The sequence below is a fragment of the Humulus lupulus genome, chromosome 1, assembly GCF_963169125.1.
Source record: "Humulus lupulus chromosome 1, drHumLupu1.1, whole genome shotgun sequence".
NCBI classification, from domain to species: domain Eukaryota; kingdom Viridiplantae; phylum Streptophyta; class Magnoliopsida; order Rosales; family Cannabaceae; genus Humulus; species Humulus lupulus.
In genome coordinates this window covers 81217127-81235958 of record NC_084793.1, presented here as the reverse complement: position 1 = coordinate 81235958, position 18832 = coordinate 81217127, and the positions used below count along the sequence as shown (strand labels likewise).

Genomic DNA, 18832 nt, shown 5'->3' with positions numbered 1-18832 from the left:
AGCCTTCCAAATCATGAGCACGAAGAGCTAGTAACACTTGGGACTTCCAAAAGGAGTAATTACCTCGATCCAATTTCAGGGTAAGAGGTTCCAGACTTTGAAATATAAAGGTTGGTTGAACAGCGACTGTAGGTGTGGTTTGAACCGGAGCAGGGGATATATCAGCAGCAGCTGAGATAGGTGGAACATTTTGAGGGCCGCCAATGGTGGAAGATGAATCGTCAGGAGAAGCCATTGACAGATGTTGTACGACTCTGATACCAAGATAAAATAGGAAGAAATTGAATGCAGACTTTGAATATTTTTAATTAATGCTCAAACGGTTACATGAATAGGAAAAGGCCTCTGCTATTTATACACAATAATGACAGCAGGCACAAAGAATATTATAGAATATACAACTGTAACAATTCCTAGGGAAATAGATTTGTTGTAACAAACTTGTACGAATAGCTACACGTCACCAAGGTGGTCCTTCTCTTCTTCTAATTCTGTTACAGGGGAATCGTCCTCCTCTTCTCCTAATTCTGTTACAGGGGAAATGATATTTTCAACTGGTGAAAGGATTTGGCCACTGGGAATATGATTAGGATTACACCTTCAAACAAATAGTGGGTGGAGTAATTATTTCTTTTTATTAGAATAATGTGTTTTCTATATAAATATTTGTAGGAATTTTCTTAGGTGAGAGCACCACTTTTGGCCCTCACCCATGAGGGCATTTTTAATAGGTTTTGATTTGTTGAACGGGGAGGGTGTGTGGGGTTAAAATGGATTATGGGGCAGCTTAGTAGTTGCTTTAATGTTATTTTATTTTGTTTTTTTCCCGAAATTACGTTTTATCTTTCAGAAAAATTATTCTTTTTTTTATGACAAAAAAAGTGGTTGTCTTTTCTTCTTTCCTTCTGAATTGTAAACCGATCGAGACCTTGTTCTCGTATTTGAAAATCTCTCTTTTTCTTCTTTGTTAAATACAATTTAGAAAGACAATATCCTCCTCTTTTTTTATGAAAACATCGGGTTTCTTTTCTTTTGAATCTGTAGTGTTTAATTGAAACAACGGCCTTTTGTAATTCTTGAATGAAGTTGGTAGACTCTTTTAGTGAAGCTACTCATTCTTTCCCTGGTGAACAAGTTAGGACTATTGTGCTCCTTCTGTTAAACGCAGGTAAACGCAGGTAGGTGTTGAATTTATATTTTTTATTTGTCGATTTATATGTGTTATGATAACAAATTTTAGAAATTTCGTGCTGAGACTAAAATCTTGAATTTAAGAAGGGTTACATTCTAGGATGCATACACTATTTCAAAATTTAATTATTTGTTGTGTGATTCTCTATAAGTAATTTTGACATGATCTATTTTAGGATTGTATTTATGTTGAAGGATTATAGATTTGCACATGCACTTTCTTGAATTCTAGCATAAATAAAGGATGTTAGTCGGTATGGTTTTGTTTTGAGACATTAGAAAATTTTGTTCCGTCATTTTATGGAGTTGTAATGTTGATTTGAAATGTCGACGGGAATATTGGTATATGTTAGTGTTGGCCGTTTAAGATTTGGATGGAGATGGTGGCTTTATTTTCGTTGTGTGTTGATAGTTATATTATTATTATTATTTTTGTTTGATCAATATTAAGTGTCTTGGGAATGTGGTTGTTTGTGGTATTTATTAGATGTTTAGCATTTTCTCTGACTCTGAATTGATGTGATTCTTATAACGCAGAGAGCTGGAATGTTTCCTAATTTTGATCTCATACTTGCATATTTATGTTTGCACCCAAAAAGAGGCCTATATGATAGTAAGTTCATTGTTGATCTCTTTCTTAATAACTGTATCGTTATGTTATATTAGTTAGGAGAGTTGAGTCCTGAAATACTCCTACCACCAGTTTTGACTGCTTTATAGAAGTAATCCAGTTTTGACTGCTTCATACTGCTACCACCTTAGTAGGAGTTAATATTTCTTAATCTTTTAAATTTTAAAAGATTTAATTAAATTTACATATTGAATTTATAACAAATTTTGATATACGAATTGCGCACCACTGATAAATGTACTCTTATCACACATGCCCTTATGATAGTTGAAATTTGACATCGAACTGCATAATTTTGTACTTTAAATTCCAATAAGAGTAAGCTTTTCTACCTTATCATGTTTCCAAATGTTGATCTTCTTGGATTTTCTACTTTCCTGGCAGGAACATTTTGTAGAGAATGTTATCATATGATTATTTTATTGTTGATTGTGAAAATATGATAGTGTGATTATTCTCCAATTGCTCTCTTTTCCATCAACTAAGGGAGCCATGGATAAGTATTATTTTTTGTTGCCGAAGATTTATTGAATTTTTTGAAATTGTTTTGCTCTTTCTTATTTGCAATCAAACTTTTCTTTTTTCTACTGGATCAGATATTTATTGCTATCATAGATGAGTTCCTCTTGGCTTTCATGATAATTACATTTTCTGTATCAGGTATAGGATAACTATAACTAAATGCACTTTTGACTCAATGTGTTTGTTAAAAAAAGAAAAAGAAATAAAGAAATTATAGGCGATAATAGCATTAATGCATTTCAATTTACTAGATTTTACCAAGTAGTTAACACTTCAACCTTCTCAATATTCAATTAGTTATGTTATCATCATTTTTTTTTTTTTGGAAAAACTTTAGTTGATAAAGGAATTTCGTAGGTTTACATGAATAATGAATAACCTACTTGGATTATACTCTTTAACGTGCAGCCTAGTTGATATGGATAATGAAATTTCATCTCAAGGTCTTACACAAGTAAAGATCAGTAATTAGTTTTCTTTATACACATTAAAACGGAGAATCTTCTGGATTGTTATCATATTCATCATTAACTGCTATCTACAACTCAAACTCCCTCGAACAACTTAATATTATTTAAGTATCTTGAAATGTATGTTATTCTCTAAGAGCATCTCCAATGAAGTGTCAAAAAGAAGCTGGTGCAATGTTATATTTAGCACATCTTACTATAACTCCAATGGTGTTGCAAAAAGTGTGTCAAATTTGGCATATGTTAAAAGTTGTGCCAAATTTGGTAGTATTGGTCAAATTTGACACATTAATAAATGCTATTTTTTTATTTACTATATTGCTACTAATTATTATAATTGAATAGTTGACACTTAATGACTAATCATATATTATTTTTTATTTATTTATTTAATGGCAAATTTTTTGAAGTACATAATTTGGATAATAAAAAAATTAATTTTTGTGTATTTTCAATAAATATTAAATGAATTATTGATTTTTTTTTTTTTTTGTTAATTTACATTTTGTGCATTGGAGCACAATTGCAAATATTTGGCCAAATATAGCATTAACTCATTTTTTGTACTAAATTTGGCACAAAAGTTACATCTTGCATTGGTGATGTTGTACTACTAGCATCTAAATGTTACTCCTATCTAACTTGATTATGTAAGAAAATATTTGTATGAATTTCAAAGTAATCTGGTTGTTGATTCTATGTTGCTTAAATGATCTCTTTGAAGTCTTCGATCTTTATGTACGGTTGAGGTTATCGATTGGAGAGGGTTGTTTCCCAGTTCGTGAAGTAACAACATCACAGATTGCCATCTGCAGCTTGTGAGTTAGAAATGCTCATTATACAATTTGTGATGTCTTTTTTACTGTATATTTAACACAATTCTATATAATTTGCAGGCTTATTGAGGAGTTATTGGAAAGGTTTGGGTGGCACAAGCCAAAGTCTAGTCTAGCAAATATGAAGTGTAGTTCAACTTCCTGTTATCCCAAAGGATTAGGAAATCATTAAGAGACCATTTTTTTCCATTTTATTTTTCTTCAATGTTTTTTTATAGATTTATTTTGTAATTCTTTCAAAAGTATATTTATGTGAAATACACAAGAGTTTAGTGGTGGCTTTAATTCGAGTACTCTACTATCTTGTATTGCTCTTAGTCTCAATGTCTAGATGATCAATGTTTTTCTTGATAATCTATATTCTTTTTTTGACAATACAATACACGTTCTATTCAATTTTCAATGTAAAAAATATAAATAACAATTTGGACACATAACTTTCATATGATTGATCCTATCTCGTTTCATTTTTTTTCACGCACTAATTTCGGTGTAATACTTTTGGAAGATGTCTGCAACTCAAAGCCAACCTCTTTTCATACAATATAGTGATATTCACCATAAACATAAAAGTGCAAAACAACAAAAACAAGATATTTAAAACTAAGCAATAAAACTCTCAAAGATAGTTGTGGCACTTGCCAACTTGGTCCAAAACGTACATAGTTTTAACTAACTAAGCAATTGTCTCACTAACCCTCAAAAACAACTTCTCAACATCTTCCTTTTCTTTTGCCATACTCTTGGCCTCAAGTTACTTCTTCAATTTATTATAAACAATGTCCTGGGAACCATATCCTTTGAAATCAATTCCTTGAAGAAATAATAAGTGTACCGTCTCAAATTTGCTAATAAGGATTAGTGCTTTGATTACTGTGCCAGGAGGTAATAATTGGATTTTTATGTTAATATGATTTAATTGTGATTATATATATGAGTTATATTATAATATAACTTCTTATGCATGTTTAAGTGTATTAAATGTACTTATAGTCTCGTTTTTGTTAAAAATGACATTTTTGTAATTTTGACCCGCTGAGGGTATATTTGTAATTATATATGTTTTATGAGTGGGACCACATTATTATGTCAATATATTTGAGATGTTCAGCTCGAGTCGATCCTTATGAGCCAAATAGTGGAAAAGTCACAACAAGCGATTAATATCCGACTAGGGGTGAGCCTATGGGTACTTTAGTAATTTGGTGAATTACCGCGAATTCTTGGAGTATGAGTTATAATGGGGGAAAATATTTGTATTTGGAGGATTAGTGAATTTAATTGGAAATTTTAAGTGAAATTTGAGGTTAATGGGAAATAAGACAAAAATGACAATTTTACCCTTGGGAATGCCTTGTGAAATGTTATGGAGTGAGGGCAAAGTGGTCTTTTGACCATTTGCCTAAGCTAGATAAAAATAAGTGTGAGCACTATGAGTCACATACGTGACATACCTTTTCATCTCTCTCTCTTGTGGTTACCTTCTTAGTGTTTGGAGCGAAAAGCAAATTGGAGCTTTGCACTTGAGGATTAGAAGAATGGAGGAGAAATTATAGGACTAGGAAGTGAAGGGGTGCAGCTAGGATTTTGAATTCATCCAATTGAGGTAAGGATTTCCCCAAGTTGTTTGTGTTCTTTTTCTTTTTGGGTGTGTTCTTGAGCTTTGGCACTCAGTGATGATTGTTGTGTTTTAGGGTGTTTTGGGTATATTTTTTAGTCAATGGATGTTGTAGGGTTGGTATGTGATCATAATTGGGCTAATATTGGGGTTAGGGTATCTTTAGGATGATTTGCAATTCTTGAAAATCGCACAAAATTATGGGTTCGCGGGGTCGCGCCACGAAGTTATTCTTGGGGCGTTGCGGCCCGCATGAACTCAACGAGGCAGGAGGTGCCTCAAACCGACTTAGTGTTGCGGCGCTTGGCGGGCTGCACCCCGTCGCGTGTGTAGGGATTTTAGGCATGGGGCTCTCTGCCTAGTTGAGCGCCGCGACCTTTAGTATAATTCCAAATCCTGAAGGCTAGGACTTGTTCCGGAAGCCTTTGTTGGTTCGTTTATTGATAATTATTCCTTATCGCTCAGGACTTGAGGTAAGAAAACCGACAATTGCACCAAGTGTAGAGAGAAAGTGCCCCATTTATAGGGTATATGGATGACCGTGTCATGCATCTGTTTAAAGTTAAGATATGCTTTGTATAAACCTATGTTGTTATAATTTTTTGTACTGATTGATTGTGATCATGATCGCTCGGTCGTGAGGATGATATTGGCATTACATGCGTAATGTATGTCATAGTGGCGGCGGGGCCATTATAGGGGTACGATATTCGTCGTAGTGGCGGGACCATTATGGGGGTGCGATCTCCACCTACTCGGCATGAGTCGTGTACTGATTGCAAAGTTTATGTGAACCTACTATGATTATAAAGTATGCAGTACATGTTAATGTCTATCTGGATATCTGTTTTATCTATTTGGGTTTTCTTGCTGAGCCTTCGTGCACGGGTGCTTCGTGATGAAGGTAACAGCAAGGGAAAGCTAGACCAGCCATTGTTTAGAGAGCTGTTGGGGCGGCGTATACATACTCAGCCTGCTCGACCGCCATGGTCGAGATATTTTGAGGAGAATGGGTTATTAGCTGAATTTTGCCTCGTAGGTCGACTATTTCTGTAATTTTGATAAACCTTGTAATTATTGAAACCCTTTTAATGAACGGTATTACTCTTTTGGCCAAAAACTTTAATAACTAATCCTTTAATTAACTTTAATTACACGTTTAAGTCCAAATGACTCACTTAATGAGTTAAGCACTATTTTTAAACACACAATGTAATAGTCCTGGATTAGTAGGGTGTTAATGTTGGGATTTGTGCCCTTAAAGCATATTTCTAAATGAACGATTACTGTTAATTAAATAAAGTTAATATTTTGCACTCATATTTGTATTCAATTATACATACCATTTATCATGAAGATCCAATATTATTGATGTGGTCTTGAATTAAGTATATGTATAATGATATATGTTGACCCTCGATTTAGTCAACGACACGGAGTCACGAAAAATAATAAGGATTATAGAGCTGAATGCAAGAATGTAAACGACACAAGAAATTTATAGTGGTTTGGCCCCAGAGATTGGTAATAACCTACGTCCACTTAATTATTTTATTGATGTAAAACCCCAAAAACCTGCGATCAGCGAACAAGGGTTCACTAAGTTTCACAAGTCTTGAGGATAGCTACAAGTTCTGTGTATAAACTCATTATTTCTCTCTGAATACAAAATATTGTGTGTGAAATAAATGAATCATATGAATCCTATTTATAGACTAATGTATGTACATATGGGCCTATGGACCATGTTCAATTGGCGTTACAAGCATAATAAAATAATAACATAAATAATGATATTTACATTTAAATTAGTCAAATATCTCTAGAATATCTAACTTATAACTGTTTCTGAGCGCTTGCATCAGTCCCACGAGCAAATCTGGTCGTATTCTTTAGTATACCTCCTTTTCCTACTACTCAGCACATCCATGCGCCTATTGAGCAGCTTAATTTCTTTTGTGACAATCTGGTCGTCGGTCGACCAGTCCTTCATTAATAGTCAGTCACGTCCTGTTCATGTGTCTCTTTAGCATGCCACGTCATCATGTCAAAATTTAGGGAAACATTTGCCCCCTATGTTTATTTTAATGCAAACAACATTTAATAAACTTACTCGACTAGAAATCATGCTGCTAGCCCCTCTATGGCACGAGTTAAACATGTTGCTCAGAGGAGGAGGAAAATTCTTGACCCTCACATCGGTCAGCATGCAGCAAATGTCGTTGGACCATCTACCACCAATCGATCAACCACACCCGAGCAGACTCCGGAGATCCTCCTTCACTGTGCCTTTCCAAAAGAGGTTATAAAGAAGGATATACCATGGTATGTTGCCCCTCCTAGCGCTATATCGAGCAGAATGGTGGCCAAATATCCCAAGAAGTACAGCCTTCCGATGATTACTCTTTTCAAACCAACCCCCAACCAGAGGGAAAACATGCCCGGAGGTGCTTACAGTGCTTGATCGAGGTATTACATTGAGTCAGGGGCTACTTTGCCTCTGCACAATACTTCCAAGGAGTGGCGAACTACTTCGACATTTCTCCCTTCCAAATCACACCAAACGAGTATAGATTGTTATCACCACTCTACATTCTTTATCATCACAAGAAATGGCCCGTACCCACTCCTCATGAGATCAACTACTTATTCGATCTAAAGTCCAACCACAACCAGAACAACACGGGGTTCTTCCACTTCTGCCATCAAAAGTCTTGTTGCACCTTCCTGACCGAAATCACCTACAAGTCCAACGTGGGGAAATATTTTCTCACAATGGACCTTGTAGAAGACAACCTGTCCTTCACCTAGGGAGGTATTTTTCCTTCTTGAAAATTTTGTTTTTTAAACTTCTGATCGCTTATTTTTATTCCTCTTATTTATTTATTATGTCGAATATAGGCTCATGGTTCCGTCCATAGCCTACCCAGGGTATGGTAGAGAGGGTTGTCGCCCTAATCAGCATGACCGCCATCGAAAAAAAGCATCAAGCAGCTGATTAGCGAGAATAACCTAAGGCTTGTCGGCCTTTTGGAGCCTCACTAAGAGGTGAAGGAAACGACTACTGAGAGCACTACAGGAAAAGGTGTCGAGGAGGCCTCCCAACCACTCAGGCACCAACTGACTGGTGGGGTTTACATAAGGAAGTTGGAACCCGATTTCTCTATAGCTGGATAGTGTAATTCTGCTCCTACTAGCCTTTTACTTATGTAGTATACTACCTTTTGAATGTTGTCTTCCTCCCTGATTAAAACAGCACTGGTAGCATACTTTGTTATTCCTAGGTAGATGTACAAAGTTTCTCCTTTGACTGGTTTGGACAAAATGTGCAGTCGCAACATATGGTCCTTGAGTGCCTGAAAAGCCTATTCTCACTCTTCTGTCCATTCGAACTTTTTGTTTCCCCTAAGCAGATTAAAAAATGGGACCCATTTTTCCGTAGACTTAGATATAAATCTATTCAGAGCTGCAATTCTTCCTGTTAGGCTTTGTACATCTTTAGTTTTGGCGAGTAACTGCATCTCGATCAGTGCTCAAAAATTTTTAGGATTGGCCTCGATTCCTGCAAGTTTACTATAAATCCCAAAAAAAATTCCTTATCTGACTCCAAAGGAACACTTCAGGGATTAAGCTTCATTTGGTGTTTATTCAAGATATCAAAGCATTCCTGTAGGTCCTTGATGTGCTCACCAGCTCTTTTCAACTTAACCAGCATATCATCAACGTAAACCTCCATGTTATTGCTGATATGGTCTTTGAACATGTGGTTTACTAGTCATTGGTAAGTCGCACCAGTTTTTTTGAAACCGAAGGGCATTACTTTGTTACAATAAAGCCCTGTATCTGTTCAAAATCTAGTGTGTTCCTCATCAGGCGAATGCATACTAATCTGATTGTAGCCGGAGTATGCATCCATGAATGATAAGATTTCGTGCCCTGATGTGGCATCGACCAGCTGGTCGTTTCTTGGAAGTGGGAAACAATCCTTCGGGCTGGCTTTATTAAGGTCTGTGAAATCCACACAAGTCCTCCATTTACCATTCAGTTTAGGCACTAATAAGGGATTAGAGACCCAAGATGGATAAAACGCTACCCTGACGAGTCCATTTTTCTTTAGCTTCTCGACTTCTTCTTTTAGGGGTTTAGACCTGTCTTTGTCGAGCAGCCTTCTTTTTTGTTGTATTGATGGGTGGTTTTTGTATATGTTTAGAATATGGTCGATCATTGTCGGGTCGATTCTAACCATGTCTTTATGCGATCAGGCAAAGACCTCTTGATTCTTCCTCAAAAACTCCACCAACTTGTCTTTGATTGTTGTTTCTAAGTTTTTTCCAACTTTCACAACTCTGGTCGGATTATTTTCTTCTAGTTGGACCTCCTCGAGGTCCTCCATGGATCCAATACCTTCCTCAAAATCTCCAAAGCAAGGATCTAAGTCTCTATTCTCACTTTGGGCAACACCTTATTTGGTGACCTGTTCGCCTGATTGGGCATGTGATTCGTTTACCACTAGCAACCTTTTTTTTTTTTCTCTGCTCCCCAATTCGCCCTTTCTCACCTTTGTGATCGAGGAGTTATAACTTTCTCTGGCCTCACGCTAGTTTCCAAACACGCACCCAACTCCTGCATCAATTGGAAACTTCATGGCTAGGTGCCAGACTGAAGTCACTGCTCGTAGATCTACCATGATGGGTCTTCCAATCACGACATTATACGCTAATGGACAATCAACTACTATAAAAGTAGTGAGTAATGTCTTGTTCGCAGGTATTGTTCCTACCCTGATCAAAAGTCTGATTGACCCTGTTGGTGTTAATCCCTCTCCAGAGAAACCATTGATGGTCTGGTTGCATGGTTCTAAATCTTGCACTGACGACTTCATTCTTTCCAGTGAAGACTTTATACAGAATGTTCACCGACCTTCCAGTATCTACCAACACTCATTTCACCATCATGTTGGCGATTTGAACATCCACGACCAAGGGATCTGAGTGGGGAAATCAGACTTGTTGTGTGTCTAGCTCAGAGAAAGTTATATTATCTTCCTCTTTTCGAGCTTTATTGGGAGTTCGCTCCTCAACGTTTAGCATTTCTATGTCCTATTTATGGCATAGGGTTCTAGCATATCTCTCCCTTCCTTACCACTGTTACCAAATATATGCGGTCCCCCACAGATAGTTAGCAAAGTACCAGTAACCGGACTTTGCTGCAGAGAAGGCGAGCATTGGCGTACAGGTGCCTACTCGTTGCCTTCGTTAGCCCCTTGTTGAGATTTTCCCCCCGCTCGTATGTAACGTCTCAGATGTCCTTGTTGTATGGGGAACCCAATTTCATCTTTCAGCTAGTTACATTCGTTGGTATCATGGCCATAGTCATTGTGGAAATGATAGAATTTGGTTGTGTCCTGCTTGGATATGTCTTTTCTGATCGAAGCTGGTCACCTGAAAAGAACTGTTGTAACGTCCCAAATTTGCTAATAAGGCTTAGTGCCTTGATTAGTGTGCCAGGAGGGCAATAATTGATTTAATTATGTTATTACGTGGATTAATTGATTATGTGATTAGAAATGCATGTTTTGGTTAATTAAATATGCATGTGGCCCATTTTGGTTAATATGGGCATATTTGTAATTTGGGCTCGTTGAGGGCATAAATGTGAATTATATGTGTGTTGTACTTGACACCACAAGATTGTGGAGATTTATTTGTGTTGTGTGATCTGAGACAGTCCTAGGGAGCGGAATAGCGAAATAGTCACAATTGAGTCGAATACCTGGCTTGGGGTGAGCCTAGGGTTATTTTGGGAATGTAGCACGTGTTCGGGGTTATCGGGTAATAGGTAGTGATTTAGCGATTATTTAGGTATGTTGGGATTAAATGGGGATTTATAGGACTATTTTAGGAATTAGCTGAGAGTGTGGCAAAAGACAATTTTGCCCTTGGTGATATTAAAAGGATAGGACTAATCTTAGGGGTAATTTGGTCAATTTGGAGGCTGGGGATAGACTTGAATTGGTTTAGGCACTAGAACTCACCAGAAATCTGAAGATAAACATAACACCTCTCTCTCGACACTCCCTCCCTCTCTTGGTGGCTTAGAGGATTTTGGGAAATTTTGAAGGAAAAGCTCAGAATTCGAGACTGGAAGTTGAGGATTTGAAACTAGAGGTGTTGGAGATCTAGCTTAAGGTTGGAATCATCACTGAGGTAAGGTTTAGAACAAGTATTCTTACTAAATTTTCTGGTTTTCTTTAAGTGTTTTGGGGTTTTGAACTCAAGTATTTAAGCTTAAGTTGTGGTGAGATCTTAGTTAAGTTTTTGGGGTGCTTATACCAGTTATGTTGCTTGGATATGAATTCTAGACTGAATTATAGGTTAAAGGTTTGAATTTGGTGAATTTTAGGAAGTTTAGCTCGTAAAAATGCATGAGGATTTCTGGGTTTTGGGCTCGAGCTGCGGGCCTGTTCTTCAGGCGCGCGACCCATGTGTGCAAAGAGGCCTGGGAAGCCTCTATTTTTGCCTAGGCACCACAGCGCAGGCAGGCCATGTCGCGGCCCATGTTCCCCAGATGAGAGAGGCAAGGCTCTCTGACTTGCAGTGGGTCGCGGCCTTAGGGGGCAGGCCGCGGCTCAAATTAGGGAAAATGACCAAAATAGGGTTTTAAGCTCGGGAACCCAAATCTTAGGGCTCGGGAAGGATTCTACTACCCAGTTTAGTAGAATTTGAGGCCCCGAAGGCTAGTATTTTAATTCGAAGTTCTTAATTGGATAAGGCTTGATGGATGTCTATTTATTGATGCATTGTGACTAGGATTTTACGTCAAGGCTCGGGTTTAGGGAATCGTGCTCGAGATCGCATAAATCAATTAGCTCGGGACACAGGTAAGAAAATTATTTGTGCCCGTAGAGTAGGGCATGGCCCAATTATATGTGTTTAATGCTTTACGTGAATTTTTATGACTTGTTGTGCAATTTTTGTATGATTGTGAATAAACAGCGAAGGCCGGGAACGACGATGGCCAAGAACGGCGAAGGCCGAGAACAGCAAAGGTCGGGAACGACAAGGGTTGGGATTGGCATTAAGCATGCTGAATGCAGGCCGCTAGGGCGAGACCCTCTAAAGGTGTTGTATTCACCCACTCGGTGAAGGCCATGAACCCAGTTCCTAGTAAAACACCTAGGTCGTCATAGGTCGTTGTATGTTGAATCGATTATTTGTTTAAGTTGTTTATTATTGGATTGAATTGTGATATTCTTTATGTTGAGTTTTCTTGCTGGGCTTCGAATCATGGGTGCTTTATGGTGCAGGTAAGGGCAAGGGAAAGGTCGACCAACCATGAGTTTGAGAGCGTGGAGTGACGTGTACATGTTCGGCCTACCTAGCTGCCACAGCCGGGGTTGTTTTGCGCAATATGCAATAAATAGTTGGTTTTGTCACTTAGGTCGACTGTATTGAAACTTTGGAATTGTAATACACTTTTGAAACAATATTTTGGGATCCCAATGTATAACTTTTATGACATTAATGAATGTCCAAATATTTTATCATTTATGTTCGTCAAATGAGTCTTTATTTTGATTTAATCACACTTTTTAACCTAAAACCTCGATTAGCAAGTTAATGGAACATTTATAAATCACATGGTAACGACTCTAAGGTAGTAGGGCCTTACCACTGTGGTGTGGCTGGCCTGGTACACTTCTGCTCTGCTGTCGACCAATGCCGTGTAGTTAGTGAACCTCGACTCGTATCTGCTCTGCTTAGGGTGTTTGTTATCAGACATTGTCTGCTCAATATTTGCCTTTTACCCTCTGTTCTTATTATTTCCTTTGTCGTTATTGTCATTGGGTTTGCTAGACCCACTAGCGGTTTTGGTTAACTCTTCCTTCTTGCCCTGGTCAGCCTTTGGAGACTTTCTTTCATTGGCGATAACCTCCTCCAACTTGATATATTTTTCTACTCGATCTAAAAATTCTTGTGTACTTTTGACTCCATTTTTCCGTAGGTTGCTCCAAAGGGGATATTGGTGTTGCACTCCAGCTGTGATGGCCATCATCTTTCCTTTATCCTCAACAGCCTTGGCCTGAGTAGTTGTTCGCAGAAACCTCTGGATGTACTCATTGAGAAGCTTTCCTTCCTTCTGTCTGATATCGACCAGTTGATTGGCCTTTGTCGGATGTATCCGACCAGCATAAAGTTGTTTGTAGAATTCTTTTACGAACATATCCCATGAAATTATGCTGGCCGGTGGAAACTTGAACTACCATTCTTGGGCAGCATCAGATAAAGTAGCAGAAAAGATCCTGCATCGAGCATCTTTGGACATCTTCTGGATGTCCATTTGAATCTCAAACTTATTCACGTGAGATACCGAGTCTTCTCTTCCAGTAAAGTTGGGCAGTACTGACATTTTGAATTTGCTTGGGACTTCTGCCACAACAATTCTGTTGATGAACGGGTGCCCTTTCTCCGGTCATTCTCAATATGGGACATTTTATTCCCGACCAACTATTGCACAACCTTATTCAGGGTGTCTATTTGAGCCTGAATAGCGCTGGTATAACAAGGACAGGAGCGGCCACTGCAGGCGGAATGGGCTCATATACCTTTCCCTTTGGCCATTAAGGACATCCCTCAGGACCTCATCCATTCACCTCTGCTCGCTTACACCTAGTCGGTCAAAGACGTTGGGCTGTCTGGGCTACCCCTCAGCATTTTGGCTTGTTAGAGTCCCAGAATGTTTACTTAGCTAGCTAGATAGTTAGTAGTAGTTTGTAGTGTTTTAGATTTCGTGGATTTTGGTTCAAACCAGGACTTAGTAGGACACTCGTAGCAATAGTTATGGATTTTATAAGTTTAACCTATAGTTTAGAAATATTAATTATAACATAAGGTTTAATTTTTTTAGTAGTTATGATTATTATAGTAGTATAGGTTTATGATATTAGTAGTTTTGTTTGTGGAAAAATGGGTGATTTCATAAGAATAAATTAATTATGATATTATTAAAAAATGTTATGGATCGAGCCTACATAAAGCCCAAAAGCCCAATAAGATTTTGGGCTTAGTAAATTCGAAATGAGCCTAGGGAATTAGAGTTTGTTATTTTATGGTTAGTTAAGATATTTGTGGATTAGGTTGTTATTTAGATAATTAAATACATTTTCCGTAACTTTAGGGTATTGTAACTTCTAACCTATTTTTGACCCAGTTATATTATGAATTTCGAAAAATAGTATTTCTATAAAGTTGTAGATAATTGAATTAGCTTTCTAACGGTATAAAGATAGTCTAAATTGAAATCGTACAACTCTAGTTATGTTGATTTTACTACAGATGAGTTTAGAGTTACGAGATTTAGGAAGTTAGAAGTTAGAATTCTATTTTATTTAAATTTGGATTATAGTTAGAATGAAATTAAGTAATATTTTTTTAAATAAAAGAAAGATCTAGAAACTCTAGAACCTACCGAAACCACTAAGAGCATGACACATTTCATAATCATGTTTATTTAAGGATTAAATTATAGAAGAAAGTTCTAGAAACTCTAGAATCTCTCAGAACCACTAAAAGCATGACACTTGTCATAATCATGTTTATTTAAGGATTTAATTATAAAAGAAAGTTCTAGAAACTCTAGAATCTTCCAGAACCACTAAAAGCATGACACTTATCACAATCATGTTTATTTAAGGATTTAAGTGTTTTTTTTAATAGGATAGTTTCACTCCTCAAACTCTATAAATAGGACCTAGTGCTCAGTCATTTTCTTCATTCTTCAAGCTGTGTTCAGAGCCTTCATGCTGCTAGGATTTCTATAGAGTGATACACTTGGGTTTTGGGGAATAAAAGCTTTATCATCATAAGCTTTATAAACACTTGGGTAGTGAGATAAAGTGTGTTTTCGATATTGAAGTTTAGATCGGTTCTAGTTCATCCAAGGTAATATTATTCATAAGGTCTATTCTTTATGATTCCTTAGTTTTCCTTAAGTCTCTTTCAGATCCTAACTTCTATTTATGGTTTCGTGGTTAGGTGTTTAAGTTCTTAAACATTAAGGTTCTCGGTAAGTTTCCCTCTTTGATGGTTTAGTTTTCTTTCATCTTCTTTTCTATAGATACTCATATGTTTTTATGTTGGTTTTAGGAGTGTTCCAAATCCCGTCCTTGTTCTCAAATATCCCGATGTTGGTAAGGAAAATAGGATAGATTTTATGTGTTTATATGTTATGATAAATATATGATTAGTATGTTTTTCAGTTGCTTGGGCACATGATTTGCTTAGACAAGCAAGCCCTGAGAATTTATGATTGGGCATATGACTTGTTAAGATAACAAGCCCCAAGAATGGATGATTGGGCATATGACTTGCTTAGATAAGGAAGCCCCAAGAAGTTATATTGGGCATATGACTTGTTTAGCTAACAAGCCCCAATAGTTTATATTGGCCATTAATGTTGTAGTCATATGTGATATATGTTTATAGTCATATGTTTTATAGTATATGAATATGATGTAGTCTTATGTTTATGATATATGTTGTATGTTGACAGTAGATTTTCCTTACTGGGCATTAGGCTCACTCCTTTATTTTTAACTTGATGCAGGGGAATGAATATGGAAGGCAGAAGGATTCTTGGCAGCTTGGCTTGTGTGTTGAGGATGAATGGGGATGGGTTGCGTGTCGATCAAGGATGACATTTATTTTAGTCTTTTAAAATTATGTTTTGATGTAATTCCGCAACTAGTTTTTTTTAAGTTATGTTTTATGTGTTGTAAACAATGGGATCCCATACCATGTCACATTTTATTTTATATTTTTACTCTATTTTAGTACAATATTTTGGGTTTTCAATAAAGATAAGTTATTTCTTATGATCGTATTGAAATAGTAGCCATGTCTAGTAGTTTTAATGGTCCAAGGTCTTAGAAATAGTTGGGTCATTACAGGTCGGTTGTCCACTAGAGGAGTTGTAATATCCGCTTCCACTAGTAAGGGTATTATGGTAAATTGCATGACATTATGTGTTTAATTATATAAATTATGATATGCGTAAATTGTGATGTATGCTTATTTATGTATTTTGACAACAATTCACACACACTAGTTTCTTCAAGTGTTAGGGGCCAAAATGTAATAGATATGGTGTACTGGGGGTCAAAGTAAAATTATAGATTTTATGATAGAAAGCGTAATTATGAAAAATTAAAGCTATTAGTTTTGGTTGGAAATTACAATAAGGTCTTCAATGATAATTAAGGATAAATTAGAGGTTACGGGCAGAAAGGTCATTTAGCTTTTACATGAATTAAGTTAGATTAATTAAATCAAATAATTAGAGAAATAGGTTTAGAAATTGTATTTTGTTAGACTCTGGTTTTCGGCGACAGACCGAAAAAGGAAACAGACCATGAACAATCTTACGTTCTTGATCTGAGATTTGTGAAGGCTTGAGGTTGAAGGAGATCAACAGTCTGGGCTATCAAAGGGGCTAGGAAGTTCATAGGCGGCATAGATCGGTGTCTTGTGGTTGGATTTTTCTGTAAGTATTCAAACCTTTACTGTTTAAAGTTTCATCAAATCTAAGCTTGTGAAGATCTAAGACTGTTGTTAATATTCTGGGTTAGGAAATGTTTAATATATGTTTAGGGATGCTAATACATAGATTTATGTGGTTAGAAACATGTTAGAATACTTGTTTTGAGGATTTGGGGTCGAATTTTTGCGATTAGGTTTGGTTTTAAGTTTAGAAATCACATCTACGATTTCCAGAAAAAGGACCTAGCGCGACAGCACTACATGTCTAGATTAGCCTGGCGCTCTATGAGTGCGACCGTGCCCAGGCACTGGCACGATTGCGCCAGTTTCCCAGAAACATGATTTTTGAGGAACTTTTATGTAATTTTGGATATAAGTTGGTAATTGTTGGGACTATATGTAGAGGGGTTTTAAAGGCTTTATTAAGTAATATGGTGATGAATTAGTTTTAAAAAGAATTTTAGTGGGTTTAATTATGGTTTTTGCTTGGTTGAGGGGTTTAAAGCCTTAATGTTATATGGTGTGTTTAGGCTCGCCAAGGATACTTGAAGAGACACGTTATTTATGGTAATTGTCAAGTTAACGCTTCAAGAAATTAGGGCGTTACAGTTCTGTTGCCTGTTCCTTTCCTCCTGTTTTCGACCAATGTTTCTCCTATTATAACTGGAGTCTCCTTCATTGTAATTATGGCTACCACTGAACTGTGATCTATGAGTATGCGACCTGCTGTATGCATTGTCACCCTCTCTTCTCCCTATCCCGTCTCAATAAATAGGAGGAGGCATGCGCTAGTCGTTGGCTCCCCGAACATTGCCTTTTCGTGGGGGGTCCCGAACCGTAGAGCCTAAGTCTGTGTGCCTCCTGCTTCCTGAGGGATGCTGTCCCCTGCCAGGAAGGTTTTGTTCATCCGTCGCCTGACATTTAGGGCTTTTGGGATGCTACTCGTCCCTATTATCTCTGTGTTGTTGCGTATTACCTCGATTAGCATGAGAGGGATGTTGTTGTTCATTATTTCTAGCAGGATTTTGAGGCTATCTTTCCTGCTATGTAGTTGGATGTTGTTCCTGCCGCTATGGACTCCTTGGGTCTTGTTGATTTGAAGGACATTGGATGTGACCTGATTTCAGATTTTGAGGAGGATGAGGATTCGATGGTAGATCTTGCTGAGAGGATGGTGCAGGTGGTTGTCCTCAAGCCAACTAAATGGCCGCCTCTAAAGCTGATGTCGCATCTTTTTGTCAACGATTCATGTCCGCCTGTCTTTCGTTCAATTCTCGATTTTGTCAGTCGATCTCCATCTATTGCATCACCATTGTTTCAGCCATGTTCTCTTGGTTAACCTTTAGAGAGCCTAACTCGTCTTGCAACACTTCCAATGCTGTTCTCAGCACTCCAACGTCCATCTCTTCCTCTTCAAATTCCACTTGTGGCTCATCCTCTGCTATGCCATGTGGAGGAGGCAGATTTGGTACATTCTCTGATGTCTGTCCAGCTTGATCGGTCCTCCATGTACTCTTAGCCATTGTTTCCAGAATATCCTTGAGTTCAACTCTCTACGAAAGGACCAAAATGTTGACCCTCGATTTAGTCAACGACATGAAGACACGAAAAATTATAAGAATTATACGTTGACTTAGTGATTTTATTGATGTAAAACCCCAAAAACCTGCGATCAGCGAACAAGGGTTCACTGAGTTTCATAAGTCTTGAGGATAGCTACAAGTTTTGTGTATAAACTCACTATTTCTCTTTGAATACAAAATATTGTGTGTGAAATAAATGAATCATATGAGTCCTATTTATAGACTCATGGATGTACATATGGGCCTATGGGCCATGTTCAATTGACATTACAAGCATAACAAAATAATAACATAAATAATGATATTTGCATTTAAAATGGTCAAATATCTCTGGAATATCTAACTTATAACCGATTCTGAGCGCTTGCCTCGGTCCTACGAGCAGGTCTGGTCATATTCTTTGGTATACCTCATTTTCCTACTACTCAGCATATCTGTGCGCCT

At 37.3% G+C, this 18832-nt stretch overlaps 1 long non-coding RNA gene across 1 annotated transcript; it reads left to right on the top strand.

The window, feature by feature from the left end:
• The first annotated feature begins 781 nt into the window (after nt 1-781).
• On the top strand, nt 782-4053 carry LOC133812871 (uncharacterized). Its single transcript, XR_009884035.1, has 4 exons — nt 782-1168; nt 1729-1804; nt 3539-3632; nt 3711-4053. It is a non-coding gene; the product is annotated as an uncharacterized LOC133812871 (long non-coding RNA).
• The last annotated feature ends 14779 nt before the right edge of the window (nt 4054-18832 follow it).